Source organism: Hypanus sabinus, chromosome 8 (genome assembly GCF_030144855.1).
Source record: "Hypanus sabinus isolate sHypSab1 chromosome 8, sHypSab1.hap1, whole genome shotgun sequence".
Lineage (NCBI taxonomy): Eukaryota > Metazoa > Chordata > Chondrichthyes > Myliobatiformes > Dasyatidae > Hypanus > Hypanus sabinus.
The window spans coordinates 115,661,280-115,678,584 of NC_082713.1; positions in this window are offsets into that span (position 1 = coordinate 115,661,280).

Here is a 17,305-nt window from a genome sequence, read left to right on the forward strand (position 1 = left end):
TCCGTATCCCTCTAAACCTTTCCTATCCGCGTATCTGTCCGTCTCCCTCTAAACCTTTCCTATCCGTGTACCTATCCGTATCCCTCCAAACCTTTCCTTTCCATGAACCTGTCCGTATCCCTCTGAACCTTTCCTATCCGTGTACCTGTCCGTATCCCTCTAAACCTTTCCTATCCGTTTACCTGTCCATATCCCTCCAAACCTTTCCTATCCGTTTACCTGTCCATATTCCTCTCCTATCCGTGTACCTGTCCATATCCCTCTCCTATCAGTGTACCTGTCCGTATCCCTCTAAACCTTTCCTATCCGTGTACCTGTCCGTATACCTCTAATCCGTTCCAATCCGTGTACCTGTCCGTATCCCTCTAAAGCATTCCTAATAGTGTACCTGTCCGTATCCCTCTAAACATTTCCTATCCGTGTACCTGTCCTTATCCCTCTAAACCCTTCCTATCCATGTACCTGTCCGTATCCCACTAAACCTTTCCTATCCGTGTACCTGTCCGTATCCCTCTAAACCTTTCCTATCCGTGTACCTGTCCTTATCCCTCTAAACCCTTCCTATCCATGTACCTGTCCGTATCCCACTAATCCTTTCCTATCCGTGTACCTGTCCGTATCCCTCTAAACCTTTCCTATCCGTGTACCTGTCCATATCCCTCTAAACCTTTCCTATCCGTGTACGTCCGTATCCCTCTACACCTTTCCTATCCGTGTACCTGTCCGTGTTCCTCTAAACCTTTCCTATCCGTGTACCTGTCCGTATCCCTCTAAACCTTTCGTATCCGTGTACCTGTCCGTATCCCTCTAAACCTTTCCTATCCGTGTACCTGTCCGTATCCCTCGAAACCTTTCCTATCCGTGTACCTGTCCGTATCCCGCTAAACCTTTCCTATCCGTGTACCTGTCCGTTTCTCTCTAAACCTTTCCTATCCGTGTATCTGTCCGTATCCCTCTAGACCTTCCCTATCCGTGTACCTGTCCGTTTCCCTCTAAACCTTTCCTATCCGTATATCTGTCCATATCCCTCTAAACCTTTCCTATCCGTGTACCTGTCCATATCCCTCTTTCCTATCCGTGTACTTGTCGGTATTGCTCTAAACCATTCCTATCCGTGTAATTGTCCATATCCCTCTAAACATTTCCTATCCATGTACCTGTCCTTATCCCTCTAAACCCTTCCTATCCTTGTACCTGTCCGTATCCCACTAATCCTTTCCTATCCGTGTACCTGTCCGTATCCCTCTAAAACATTCCTATCCGTGTACCTGTCCATATCCCTCTAAACCTTTCCTATCCGTCTACGTCCGTATCCCTCTAAACCTTTCCTATCCGTGTACCTGTCCGTATTCCTCTAAACCTTTCCTATCCGTGAACCTGTCCGTATCCCTCTAAACCTTTCCTATCCGTGTACCTGTCCGTATCCCTCTAGACCTTTCCTATCCGTGTACCTGTCCGTTTCCCTCTAAACCTTTCCTATCCGTATATCTGTCCATATCCCTCTTTCCTATCCGTGTACTTGTCGGTATTGCTCTAAACCATTCCTATCCGTGTAATTGTCCATATCCCTCTAAACATTTCCTATCCGTGTACCTGTCCTTATCCCTCTAAACCCTTCCTATCCTTGTACCTGTCCGTATCCCACTAATCCATTCCTATCCGTGTACCTGTCCGTATCACTCTAATCCTTTCCTATCCGTGTACCTGTCCGTATCCCTCTAAAGCATTCCTATTAGTGTACCTGTCCGTATCCATCTAAACATTTCCTATCCGTGTACCTGTCCTTATCCCTCTAAACCCTTCCTATCCATGTACCTGTCCGTATCCCACTAAACCCTTCCTATCCGTGTACCTGTCCGTATCCCTCTAAACCTTTCCTATCCGTGTACAACTCCATATCCCTCTAAAACTTTCCAATCCGTGTACCTGTCCATATCCCTCGAAAACTTTCCTATCCGTGTACCTGTCCGTATCCCTCTAAACCTTTCCTATCCGTGTACCTGTCCGTTTCCCTCTAAACATTTCCTATCCGTGTATCTGTCCGTATCCCTCTAAACCTTTCCTAACCGTGTACCTGCCCGTTTCCCTCTAAACCTTTCCTATCGGTGTATCTGTCCGTATCCCTCTAAACCTTTCCTATACGAGTACCTGTCCGTATCCCTCTGTACCTTTCCTATCCGTTTTCCTGTCCGTATCCCTCTAAACCTTTCCTATCCGTGCTCCTGTCCGTATCCCGCTAAACCCTTCCTATCCGTGTAACTGTACGTATCCCTCTAAACCTTTCCCATCCGTGTACCTGTCCGTATCCCTCTAAACATTTCCTATCCGTGTACCTGTCCGTATCCCTCTAAACATTTCCTATCCGAGTACCTGTCCGTATCCCTCTAATCCCTTCCTATCCGTTTACCTGTCCGTATCCCTCTAAACCTTTCCTATCCGTGTACCTGTCCATATCCCTCTTTCCTATCCGTGTACTTGTCGGCATTGCTCTAAACCATTCCTATCCGTGTAATTGTCCATATCCCTCTAAACATTTCCTATCCGTGTACCTGTCCTTATCCCTCTAAACCCTTCCTATCCTTGTACCTGTCCGTATCCCACTAATCCATTCCTATCCGTGTACCTGTCCGTATCCCTCTAATCCTTTCCTATCCGTGTACCTGTCCGTATCCCTCTAAAGCATTCCTATTAGTGTACCTGTCCGTATCCATCTAAACATTTCCTATCCGTGTACCTGTCCTTATCCCTCTAAACCCTTCCTATCCATGTACCTGTCCGTATCCCACTAAACCCTTCCTATCCGTGTACCTGTCCGTATCCCTCTAAACCTTTCCTATCCGTGTACAACTCCATATCCCTCTAAACCTTTCCAATCCGTGTACCTGTCCATATCCCTCGAAAACTTTCCTATCCGTGTACCTGTCCGTATCCCTCTAAACCTTTCCTATCCGTGTACCTGTCCGTTTCCCTCTAAACATTTCCTAACCGTGTACCTGTCCGTTTCCCTCTAAACCTTTCCTATCGGTGTATCTGTCCGTATCCCTCTAAACCTTTCCTATACGAGTACCTGTCCGTATCCCTCTGTACCTTTCCTATCCGTGTACCTGTCCGTATCCCTCTAAAACTTTCCTATCCGTGCTCCTGTCCGTATCCCGCTAAACCCTTCCTATCCGTGTAACTGTACGTATCCCTCTAAACCTTTCCCATCCGTGTACCTGTCCGCATCCCTCTAAACATTTCCTATCCGTGTACCTGTCCGTATCCCTCTAAACATTTCCTATCCGAGTACCTGTCCGTATCCCTCTAATCCCTTCCTAACCGTTTACCTGTCCGTATCCCTCTAAACCTTTCCTATCCGTGTACCTGTCCGTATCCCTCTAAACCTTTCCAATCCGTGTACCTGTCCGTTTCTCTCTAAACCTTTCCTATCCGTGTATCTGTCCGTATCCCTCTAGACCTTTCCTATCCGTGTACCTGTCCGGTTCCCTCTAAACCTTTCCTATCCGTATATCTGTCCATATCCCTCTAGACCTTTCCTATCCGTGTACCTGTCCGTTTCCCTCTAAACCTTTCCTATCCGTATATCTGTCCATATCCCTCTAAACCTTTCCTATCCGTGTACCTGTCCATATCCCTCATTCCTATCCGTGTACTTGTCGGTATTGCTCTAAACCATTCCTATCCGTGTAATTGTCCATATCCCTCTAAACATTTCCTATCCGTGTACCTGTCCTTATCCCTCTAATCCCTTCCTATCCGTGTACCTGTCCGTATCCCTCTAAACCTTTCCTATCCGTGTACGTGCGTATCCATCTAAACCTTTCCTATCCGTGTACCTGTCCGTATTCCTCTAAAACTTTCCTATCCGTGTACCTGTCCGTGTCCCTCTAAACCTTTCCTGACCGTGTAACTGTCCGTATACTTCTAAACCTTTCCTATCCGTGTACCTGTCCATATCCCTCTACACCGTTCCTGTCTGTGTACCTGTCCGTATCCCTCTAAACCTTTCCTATCCATGTACCTGTCCGTATCCCTCTAAACCTTTCCTATCCGCGTATCTGTCCGTCTCCCTCTAAACCTTTCCTATCCGTGTACCTGTCCATATCCCTCTAAACCTTTCCTATCCGTGTACCTGCCCATATCCCTCTAAACCTCTCCTATCCGTGTACCTGTCCATATCCCTCTAAACCTTTCCTATCCGTATATCTGTCCATATCCCTCTAAATCTTTCCTATCCGTGTACCTGTCCATATCCCTCTTTCCTATCCGTGTACTTGTCGGTATTGCTCTAAACCATTCCTATCCGTGTAATTGTCCATATCCCTCTAAAACCTTCCTATCCATGTACCTGTCCGTATCCCACTAAACCTTTCGTATCCGTGTACCTGTCCGTATCCCTCTAAACATTTCCTATCCGTGTCCCTGTCCAAATCCCTCTAAACCTTTCCTATCCGTGTACCTCCGTATCCCTCTAATCCTTTCCTATCCGTGTACCTGTCCGTATTCCTCTAAACCTTTCCTATCCGTGTACCTGACCGTATCCGTCTAAACATTTCCTATCTGTGTACCTGTCCGTTTCCCTCTAAACCTTTCCTATCCGTGTATCTGTCCGTATCCCTCTAAACCTTTCCTATCCGTGTACCTGTCCGTATCCCTCTAAACCTTTCCAATCTGTGTACCTGTCCGTATCCCTCTAAACCTTTCCTATCCGTGTACCTGTCCGTATCCCTCTAAACCTTTCCTATCCGTGTACCTGTCCGTATCCCTCTAAACCTTTCCTATCCGCGTATCTGTCCGTCTCCCTCTAAACCTTTCCTATCCGTGTACCTATCCGTATCCCTCCAAACCTTTCCTTTCCATGAACCTGTTCGTATCCCTCTGAACCTTTCCTATCCGTGTACCTGTCCGTATCCCTCTAAACCTTTCCTATCCGTTTACCTGTCCATATCCCTCCAAACCTTTCCTATCCGTTTACCTGTCCATATTCCTCTCCTATCCGTGTACCTGTCCATATCCCTCTCCTATCAGTGTACCTGTCCGTATCCCTCTAAACCTTTCCTATCCGTGTACCTGTCCGTATACCTCTAATCCTTTCCTATCCGTGTTCCTGTCCGTATCCCTCTAAAGCATTCCTAATAGTGTACCTGTCCGTATCCCTCTAAACATTTCCTATCCGTGTACCTGTCCTTATCCCTCTAAACCCTTCCTATCCATGTACCTGTCCGTATCCCACTAAACCCTTCCTATCCGTGTACCTGTCCGTATCCCTCTAAACCTTTCCTATCCGTGTACAACTCCATATCCCTCTAAACCTTTCCAATCCGTGTACCTGTCCGTTTCCCTCTAAACCTTTCCTATCCGTGTACCTGTCCATATCCCTCTAAACCTTTCCTATCCGTATATCTGTCCATATCCCTCTAAACCTTTCCTATCCGTATACCTGTACATATCCCTCTTTCCTATCCGTGTACATGTCGGTGTTGCTCTAAACCATTCCTATCCGTGTAATTGTCCATATCCCTCTAAACATTTCCTATCCGTGTACCTGTCCTTATCCCTCTAAACCCTTCCTATCCATGTACCTGTCCGTATCCCACTAATCCTTTCCTATCCGTGTACCTGTCCGTATCCCTCTAAACCTTTCCTATCCGTGTACGTCCGTATCCCTCTACACCTTTCGTATCCGTGTACCTGTCCGTATTCCTCTAAACCTTTCCTATCCGTGTACCTGTCCGTATCCCTCTAAACCTTTCCTATCCGTGTACCTGTCCGTATCCCTCTAAACCTTTCCTATCCGTGTACCTGTCCGTATCCCTCGAAACCTTTCCTATCCGTGTACCTGTCCGTATCCCGCTAAACCTTTCCTATCCGTGTACCTGTCCGTTTCTCTCTAAACCTTTCCTATCCGTGTATCTGTCCGTATCCCTCTAGACCTTCCCTATCCGTGTACCTGTCCGTTTCCCTCTAAACCTTTCCTATCCGTATATCTGTCCATATCCCTCTAAACCTTTCCTATCCGTGTACCTGTCCATATCCCTCTTTCCTATCCGTGTACTTGTCGGTATTGCTCTAAACCATTCCTATCCGTGTAATTGTCCATATCCCTCTAAACATTTCCTATCCGTGTACCTGTCCTTATCCCTCTAAACCCTTCCTATCCTTGTACCTGTCCGTATCCCACTAATCCTTTCCTATTCGTGTACCTGTCCGTATCCCTCTAAAACATTCCTATCCGTGTACCTGTCCATATCCCTCTAAACCTTTCCTATCCGTCTACGTCCGTATCCCTCTAAACCTTTCCTATCCGTGTACCTGTCCGTATTCCTCTAAACCTTTCATATCCGTGAACCTGTCCGTATCCCTCTAAACCTTTCCTATCCGTGTACCTGTCCGTATCCCTCTAGACCTTTCCTATCCGAGTACCTGTCCGTATCCCTCTAATCCCTTCCTATCCGTTTACCTGTCCGTATCCCTCTAAACCTTTCCTATCCGTGTACCTGTCCATATCCCTCTTTCCTATCCGTGTACTTGTCGGCATTGCTCTAAACCATTCCTATCCGTGTAATTGTCCATATCCCTCTAAACATTTCCTATCCGTGTACCTGTCCTTATCCCTCTAAACCCTTCCTATCCTTGTACCTGTCCGTATCCCACTAATCCATTCCTATCCGTGTACCTGTCCGTATCCCTCTAATCCTTTCCTATCCGTGTACCTGTCCGTATCCCTCTAAAGCATTCCTATTAGTGTACCTGTCCGTATCCATCTAAACATTTCCTATCCGTGTACCTGTCCTTATCCCTCTAAACCCTTCCTATCCATGTACCTGTCCGTATCCCACTAAACCCTTCCTATCCGTGTACCTGTCCGTATCCCTCTAAACCTTTCCTATCCGTGTACAACTCCATATCCCTCTAAACCTTTCCAATCCGTGTACCTGTCCATATCCCTCGAAAACTTTCCTATCCGTGTACCTGTCCGTATCCCTCTAAACCTTTCCTATCCGTGTACCTGTCCGTTTCCCTCTAAACATTTCCTAACCGTGTACCTGTCCGTTTCCCTCTAAACCTTTCCTATCGGTGTATCTGTCCGTATCCCTCTAAACCTTTCCTATACGAGTACCTGTCCGTATCCCTCTGTACCTTTCCTATCCGTGTACCTGTCCGTATCCCTCTAAAACTTTCCTATCCGTGCTCCTGTCCGTATCCCGCTAAACCCTTCCTATCCGTGTAACTGTACGTATCCCTCTAAACCTTTCCCATCCGTGTACCTGTCCGCATCCCTCTAAACATTTCCTATCCGTGTACCTGTCCGTATCCCTCTAAACATTTCCTATCCGAGTACCTGTCCGTATCCCTCTAATCCCTTCCTATCCGTTTACCTGTCCGTATCCCTCTAAACCTTTCCTATCCGTGTACCTGTCGGTATCCCTCTAAACCTTTCCAATCCGTGTACCTGTCCGTTTCTCTCTAAACCTTTCCTATCCGTGTATCTGTCCGTATCCCTCTAGACCTTTCCTATCCGTGTACCTGTCCGGTTCCCTCTAAACCTTTCCTATCCGTATATCTGTCCATATCCCTCTAGACCTTTCCTATCCGTGTACCTGTCCGTTTCCCTCTAAACCTTTCCTATCCGTATATCTGTCCATATCCCTCTAAACCTTTCCTATCCGTGTACCTGTCCATATCCCTCATTCCTATCCGTGTACTTGTCGGTATTGCTCTAAACCATTCCTATCCGTGTAATTGTCCATATCCCTCTAAACATTTCCTATCCGTGTACCTGTCCTTATCCCTCTAAACCCTTCCTATCCGTGTACCTGTCCGTATCCCTCTAAACCTTTCCTATCCGTGTACGTGCGTATCCATCTAAACCTTTCCTATCCGTGTACCTGTCCGTATTCCTCTAAAACTTTCCTATCCGTGTACCTGTCCGTGTCCCTCTAAACCTTTCCTGACCGTGTAACTGTCCGTATACTTCTAAACCTTTCCTATCCGTGTACCTGTCCATATCCCTCTACACCGTTCCTGTCTGTGTACCTGTCCGTATCCCTCTAAACCTTTCCTATCCATGTACCTGTCCGTATCCCTCTAAACCTTTCCTATCCGCGTATCTGTCCGTCTCCCTCTAAACCTTTCCTATCCGTGTACCTGTCCATATCCCTCTAAACCTTTCCTATCCGTGTACCTGCCCATATCCCTCTAAACCTCTCCTATCCGTGTACCTGTCCATATCCCTCTAAACCTTTCCTATCCGTATATCTGTCCATATCCCTCTAAATCTTTCCTAACCGTGTACCTGTCCATATCCCTCTTTCCTATCCGTGTACTTGTCGGTATTGCTCTAAACCATTCCTATCCGTGTAATTGTCCATATCCCTCTAAAACCTTCCTATCCATGTACCTGTCCGTATCCCACTAAACCTTTCGTATCTGTGTACCTGTCCGTATCCCTCTAAACATTTCCTATCCGTGTCCCTGTCCAAATCCCTCTAAACCTTTCCTATCCGTGTACCTCCGTATCCCTCTAATCCTTTCCTATCCGTGTACCTGTCCGTATTCCTCTAAACCTTTCCTATCCGTGTACCTGACCGTATCCGTCTAAACATTTCCTATCTGTGTACCTGTCCGTTTCCCTCTAAACCTTTCCTATCCGTGTATCTGTCCGTATCCCTCTAAACCTTTCCTATCCGTGTACCTGTCCGTATCCCTCTAAACCTTTCCAATCTGTGTACCTGTCCGTATCCCTCTAAACCTTTCCTATCCGTGTACCTGTCCGTATCCCTCTAAACCTTTCCTATCCGTGTACCTGTCCGTATCCCTCTAAACCTTCCCTATCCGCGTATCTGTCCGTCTCCCTCTAAACCTTTCCTATCCGTGTACCTATCCGTATCCCTCCAAACCTTTCCTTTCCATGAACCTGTTCGTATCCCTCTGAACCTTTCCTATCCGTGTACCTGTCCGTATCCCTCTAAACCTTTCCTATCCGTTTACCTGTCCATATCCCTCCAAATCTTTCCTATCCGTTTACCTGTCCATATTCCTCTCCTATCCGTGTACCTGTCCATATCCCTCTCCTATCAGTGTACCTGTCCGTATCCCTCTAAACCTTTCCTATCCGTGTACCTGTCCGTATACCTCTAATCCTTTCCTATCCGTGTACCTGTCCGTATCCCTCTAAAGCATTCCTAATAGTGTACCTGTCCGTATCCCTCTAAACATTTCCTATCCGTGTACCTGTCCTTATCCCTCTAAACCCTTCCTATCCATGTACCTGTCCGTATCCCACTAAACCCTTCCTATCCGTGTACCTGTCCGTATCCCTCTAAACCTTTCCTATCCGTGTACAACTCCATATCCCTCTAAACCTTTCCAATCCGTGTACCTGTCCGTTTCCCTCTAAACCTTTCCTATCCGTGTACCTGTCCATATCCCTCTAAACCTTTCCTATCCGTATATCTGTCCATATCCCTCTAAACCTTTCCTATCCGTATACCTGTACATATCCCTCTTTCCTATCCGTGTACATGTCGGTGTTGCTCTAAACCATTCCTATCCGTGTAATTGTCCATATCCCTCTAAACATTTCCTATCCGTGTACCTGTCCTTATCCCTCTAAACCCTTCCTATCCATGTACCTGTCCGTATCCCACTAATCCTTTCCTATCCGTGTACCTGTCCGTATCCCTCTAAACCTTTCCTATACGTGTACCTGTCCATATCCCTCTAAACCTTTCCTATCCGTGTACGTCCGTATCCCTCTACACCTTTCGTATCCGTGTACCTGTCCGTATTCCTCTAAACCTTTCCTATCCGTGTACCTGTCCGTATCCCTCTAAACCTTTCCTATCCGTGTACCTGTCCGTATCCCTCTAAACCTTTCCTATCCGTGTACCTGTCCGTATCCCTCGAAACCTTTCCTATCCGTGTACCTGTCCGTATCCCGCTAAACCTTTCCTATCCGTGTACCTGTCCGTTTCTCTCTAAACCTTTCCTATCCGTGTATCTGTCCGTATCCCTCTAGACCTTCCCTATCCGTGTACCTGTCCGTTTCCCTCTAAACCTTTCCTATCCGTATATCTGTCCATATCCCTCTAAACCTTTCCTATCCGTGTACCTGTCCATATCCCTCTTTCCTATCCGTGTACTTGTCGGTATTGCTCTAAACCATTCCTATCCGTGTAATTGTCCATATCCCTCTAAACATTTCCTATCCGTGTACCTGTCCTTATCCCTCTAAACCCTTCCTATCCTTGTACCTGTCCGTATCCCACTAATCCTTTCCTATTCGTGTACCTGTCCGTATCCCTCTAAAACATTCCTATCCGTGTACCTGTCCATATCCCTCTAAACCTTTCCTATCCGTCTACGTCCGTATCCCTCTAAACCTTTCCTATCCGTGTACCTGTCCGTATTCCTCTAAACCTTTCCTATCCGTGAACCTGTCCGTATCCCTCTAAACCTTTCCTATCCGTGTACCTGTACGTATCCCTCTAGACCTTTCCTATCCGAGTACCTGTCCGTATCCCTCTAATCCCTTCCTATCCGTTTACCTGTCCGTATCCCTCTAAACCTTTCCTATCCGTGTACCTGTCCATATCCCTCTTTCCTATCCGTGTACTTGTCGGCATTGCTCTAAACCATTCCTATCCGTGTAATTGTCCATATCCCTCTAAACATTTCCTATCCGTGTACCTGTCCTTATCCCTCTAAACCCTTCCTATCCTTGTACCTGTCCGTATCCCACTAATCCATTCCTATCCGTGTACCTGTCCGTATCCCTCTAATCCTTTCCTATCCGTGTACCTGTCCGTATCCCTCTAAAGCATTCCTATTAGTGTACCTGTCCGTATCCATCTAAACATTTCCTATCCGTGTACCTGTCCTTATCCCTCTAAACCCTTCCTATCCATGTACCTGTCCGTATCCCACTAAACCCTTCCTATCCGTGTACCTGTCCGTATCCCTCTAAACCTTTCCTATCCGTGTACAACTCCATATCCCTCTAAACCTTTCCAATCCGTGTTCCTGTCCATATCCCTCGAAAACTTTCCTATCCGTGTACCTGTCCGTATCCCTCTAAACCTTTCCTATCCGTGTACCTGTCCGTTTCCCTCTAAACATTTCCTAACCGTGTACCTGTCCGTTTCCCTCTAAACCTTTCCTATCGGTGTATCTGTCCGTATCCCTCTAAACCTTTCCTATACGAGTACCTGTCCGTATCCCTCTGTACCTTTCCTATCCGTGTACCTGTCCGTATCCCTCTAAAACTTTCCTATCCGTGCTCCTGTCCGTATCCCGCTAAACCCTTCCTATCCGTGTAACTGTACGTATCCCTCTAAACCTTTCCCATCCGTGTACCTGTCCGCATCCCTCTAAACATTTCCTATCCGTGTACCTGTCCGTATCCCTCTAAACATTTCCTATCCGAGTACCTGTCCGTATCCCTCTAATCCCTTCCTATCCGTTTACCTTTCCGTATCCCTCTAAACCTTTCCTATCCGTGTACCTGTCCGTATCCCTCTAAACCTTTCCAATCCGTGTACCTGTCCGTTTCTCTCTAAACCTTTCCTATCCGTGTATCTGTCCGTATCCCTCTAGACCTTTCCTATCCGTGTACCTGTCCGGTTCCCTCTAAACCTTTCCTATCCGTATATCTGTCCATATCCCTCTAGACCTTTCCTATCCGTGTACCTGTCCGTTTCCCTCTAAACCTTTCCTATCCGTATATCTGTCCATATCCCTCTAAACCTTTCCTATCCGTGTACCTGTCCATATCCCTCATTCCTATCCGTGTACTTGTCGGTATTGCTCTAAACCATTCCTATCCGTGTAATTGTCCATATCCCTCTAAACATTTCCTATCCGTGTACCTGTCCTTATCCCTCTAAACCCTTCCTATCCATGTACCTGTCCGTATCCCACTAATCCTTTCCTATCCGTGTACCTGTCCGTATCCCTCTAAACCTTTCCTATACGTGTACCTGTCCATATCCCTCTAAACCTTTCCTATCCGTGTACGTCCGTATCCCTCTACACCTTTCGTATCCGTGTACCTGTCCGTATTCCTCTAAACCTTTCCTATCCGTGTACCTGTCCGTATCCCTCTAAACCTTTCCTATCCGTGTACCTGTCCGTATCCCTCTAAACCTTTCCTATCCGTGTACCTGTCCGTATCCCTCGAAACCTTTCCTATCCGTGTACCTGTCCGTATCCCGCTAAACCTTTCCTATCCGTGTACCTGTCCGTTTCTCTCTAAACCTTTCCTATCCGTGTATCTGTCCGTATCCCTCTAGACCTTCCCTATCCGTGTACCTGTCCGTTTCCCTCTAAACCTTTCCTATCCGTATATCTGTCCATATCCCTCTAAACCTTTCCTATCCGTGTACCTGTCCATATCCCTCTTTCCTATCCGTGTACTTGTCGGTATTGCTCTAAACCATTCCTATCCGTGTAATTGTCCATATCCCTCTAAACATTTCCTATCCGTGTACCTGTCCTTATCCCTCTAAACCCTTCCTATCCTTGTACCTGTCCGTATCCCACTAATCCTTTCCTATTCGTGTACCTGTCCGTATCCCTCTAAAACATTCCTATCCGTGTACCTGTCCATATCCCTCTAAACCTTTCCTATCCGTCTACGTCCGTATCCCTCTAAACCTTTCCTATCCGTGTACCTGTCCGTATTCCTCTAAACCTTTCCTATCCGTGAACCTGTCCGTATCCCTCTAAACCTTTCCTATCCGTGTACCTGTACGTATCCCTCTAGACCTTTCCTATCCGAGTACCTGTCCGTATCCCTCTAATCCCTTCCTATCCGTTTACCTGTCCGTATCCCTCTAAACCTTTCCTATCCGTGTACCTGTCCATATCCCTCTTTCCTATCCGTGTACTTGTCGGCATTGCTCTAAACCATTCCTATCCGTGTAATTGTCCATATCCCTCTAAACATTTCCTATCCGTGTACCTGTCCTTATCCCTCTAAACCCTTCCTATCCTTGTACCTGTCCGTATCCCACTAATCCATTCCTATCCGTGTACCTGTCCGTATCCCTCTAATCCTTTCCTATCCGTGTACCTGTCCGTATCCCTCTAAAGCATTCCTATTAGTGTACCTGACCGTATCCATCTAAACATTTCCTATCCGTGTACCTGTCCTTATCCCTCTAAACCCTTCCTATCCATGTACCTGTCCGTATCCCACTAAACCCTTCCTATCCGTGTACCTGTCCGTATCCCTCTAAACCTTTCCTATCCGTGTACAACTCCATATCCCTCTAAACCTTTCCAATCCGTGTTCCTGTCCATATCCCTCGAAAACTTTCCTATCCGTGTACCTGTCCGTATCCCTCTAAACCTTTCCTATCCGTGTACCTGTCCGTTTCCCTCTAAACATTTCCTAACCGTGTACCTGTCCGTTTCCCTCTAAACCTTTCCTATCGGTGTATCTGTCCGTATCCCTCTAAACCTTTCCTATACGAGTACCTGTCCGTATCCCTCTGTACCTTTCCTATCCGTGTACCTGTCCGTATCCCTCTAAAACTTTCCTATCTGTGCTCCTGTCCGTATCCCGCTAAACCCTTCCTATCCGTGTAACTGTACGTATCCCTCTAAACCTTTCCCATCCGTGTACCTGTCCGCATCCCTCTAAACATTTCCTATCCGTGTACCTGTCCGTATCCCTCTAAACATTTCCTATCCGAGTACCTGTCCGTATCCCTCTAATCCCTTCCTATCCGTTTACCTTTCCGTATCCCTCTAAACCTTTCCTATCCGTGTACCTGTCCGTATCCCTCTAAACCTTTCCAATCCGTGTACCTGTCCGTTTCTCTCTAAACCTTTCCTATCCGTGTATCTGTCCGTATCCCTCTAGACCTTTCCTATCCGTGTACCTGTCCGGTTCCCTCTAAACCTTTCCTATCCGTATATCTGTCCATATCCCTCTAGACCTTTCCTATCCGTGTACCTGTCCGTTTCCCTCTAAACCTTTCCTATCCGTATATCTGTCCATATCCCTCTAAACCTTTCCTATCCGTGTACCTGTCCATATCCCTCATTCCTATCCGTGTACTTGTCGGTATTGCTCTAAACCATTCCTATCCGTGTAATTGTCCATATCCCTCTAAACATTTCCTATCCGTGTACCTGTCCTTATCCCTCTAAACCCTTCCTATCCGTGTACCTGTCCGTATCCCTCTAAACCTTTCCTATCCGTGTACGTGCGTATCCATCTAAACCTTTCCTATCCGTGTACCTGTCCGTATTCCTCTAAAACTTTCCTATCCGTGTACCTGTCCGTGTCCCTCTAAACCTTTCCTGACCGTGTAACTGTCCGTATACTTCTAAACCTTTCCTATCCGTGTACCTGTCCATATCCCTCTACACCGTTCCTGTCTGTGTACCTGTCCGTATCCCTCTAAACCTTTCCTATCCATGTACCTGTCCGTATCCCTCTAAACCTTTCCTATCCGCGTATCTGTCCGTCTCCCTCTAAACCTTTCCTATCCGTGTACCTGTCCATATCCCTCTAAACCTTTCCTATCCGTGTACCTGCCCATATCCCTCTAAACCTCTCCTATCCGTGTACCTGTCCATATCCCTCTAAACCTTTCCTATCCGTATATCTGTCCATATCCCTCTAAATCTTTCCTATCCGTGTACCTGTCCATATCCCTCTTTCCTATCCGTGTACTTGTCGGTATTGCTCTAAACCATTCCTATCCGTGTAATTGTCCATATCCCTCTAAAACCTTCCTATCCATGTACCTGTCCGTATCCCACTAAACCTTTCGTATCCGTGTACCTGTCCGTATCCCTCTAAACATTTCCTATCCGTGTCCCTGTCCAAATCCCTCTAAACCTTTCCTATCCGTGTACCTCCGTATCCCTCTAATCCTTTCCTATCCGTGTACCTGTCCGTATTCCTCTAAACCTTTCCTATCCGTGTACCTGACCGTATCCCTCTAAACATTTCCTATCTGTGTACCTGTCCGTTTCCCTCTAAACCTTTCCTATCCGTGTATCTGTCCGTATCCCTCTAAACCTTTCCTATCCGTGTACCTGTCCGTATCCCTCTAAACCTTTCCAATCTGTGTACCTGTCCGTATCCCTCTAAACCTTTCCTATCCGTGTACCTGTCCGTATCCCTCTAAACCTTTCCTATCCGTGTACCTGTCCGTATCCCTCTAAACCTTTCCTATCCGCGTATCTGTCCGTCTCCCTCTAAACCTTTCCTATCCGTGTACCTATCCGTATCCCTCCAAACCTTTCCTTTCCATGAACCTGTTCGTATCCCTCTGAACCTTTCCTATCCGTGTACCTGTCCGTATCCCTCTAAACCTTTCCTATCCGTTTACCTGTCCATATCCCTCCAAACCTTTCCTATCCGTTTACCTGTCCATATTCCTCTCCTATCCGTGTACCTGTCCATATCCCTCTCCTATCAGTGTACCTGTCCGTATCCCTCTAAACCTTTCCTATCCGTGTACCTGTCCGTATACCTCTAATCCTTTCCTATCCGTGTACCTGTCCGTATCCCTCTAAAGCATTCCTAATAGTGTACCTGTCCGTATCCCTCTAAACATTTCCTATCCGTGTACCTGTCCTTATCCCTCTAAACCCTTCCTATCCATGTACCTGTCCGTATCCCACTAAACCCTTCCTATCCGTGTACCTGTCCGTATCCCTCTAAACCTTTCCTATCCGTGTACAACTCCATATCCCTCTAAACCTTTCCAATCCGTGTACCTGTCCGTTTCCCTCTAAACCTTTCCTATCCGTGTACCTGTCCATATCCCTCTAAACCTTTCCTATCCGTATATCTGTCCATATCCCTCTAAACCTTTCCTATCCGTATACCTGTACATATCCCTCTTTCCTATCCGTGTACATGTCGGTGTTGCTCTAAACCATTCCTATCCGTGTAATTGTCCATATCCCTCTAAACATTTCCTATCCGTGTACCTGTCCTTATCCCTCTAAACCCTTCCTATCCATGTACCTGTCCGTATCCCACTAATCCTTTCCTATCCGTGTACCTGTCCGTATCCCTCTAAACCTTTCCTATACGTGTACCTGTCCATATCCCTCTAAACCTTTCCTATCCGTGTACGTCCGTATCCCTCTACACCTTTCCTATCCGTGTACCTGTCCGTATTCCTCTAAACCTTTCCTATCCGTGTACCTGTCCGTATCCCTCTAAACCTTTCCTATCCGTGTACCTGTCCGTATCCCTCTAAACCTTTCCTATCCGTGTACCTGTCCGTATCCCTCGAAACCTTTCCTATCCGTGTACCTGTCCGTATCCCGCTAAACCTTTCCTATCCGTGTACCTGTCCGTTTCTCTCTAAACCTTTCCTATCCGTGTATCTGTCCGTATCCCTCTAGACCTTCCCTATCCGTGTACCTGTCCGTTTCCCTCTAAACCTTTCCTATCCGTATATCTGTCCATATCCCTCTAAACCTTTCCTATCCGTGTACCTGTCCATATCCCTCTTTCCTATCCGTGTACTTGTCGGTATTGCTCTAAACCATTCCTATCCGTGTAATTGTCCATATCCCTCTAAACATTTCCTATCCGTGTACCTGTCCTTATCCCTCTAAACCCTTCCTATCCTTGTACCTGTCCGTATCCCACTAATCCTTTCCTATTCGTGTACCTGTCCGTATCCCTCTAAAACATTCCTATCCGTGTACCTGTCCATATCCCTCTAAACCTTTCCTATCCGTCTACGTCCGTATCCCTCTAAACCTTTCCTATCCGTGTACCTGTCCGTATTCCTCTAAACCTTTCCTATCCGTGAACCTGTCCGTATCCCTCTAAACCTTTCCTATCCGTGTACCTGTCCGTATCCCTCTAGACCTTTCCTATCCGTGTACCTGTCCGTTTCCCTCTAAACCTTTCCTATCCGTATATCTGTCCATATCCCTCTAAAACTTTCCTATCCGTGTACCTGTCCATATCCCTCTTTCCTATCCGTGTACTTGTCGGTATTGCTCTAAACCATTCCTATCCGTGTAATTGTCCATATCCCTCTAAACATTTCCTATCCGTGTACCTGTCCTTATCCCTCTAAACCCTTCCTATCCTTGTACCTGTCCGTATCCCACTAATCCATTCCTATCCGTGTACCTGTCCGTATCCCTCTAATCCTTTCCTATCCGTGTACCTGTCCGTATCCCTCTAAAGCATTCCTATTAGTGTACCTGTCCGTATCCATCTAAACATTTCCTATCCGTGTACCTGTCCTTATCCCTCTAAACCCTTCCTATCCATGTACCTGTCCGTATCCCACTAAACCCTTCCTAT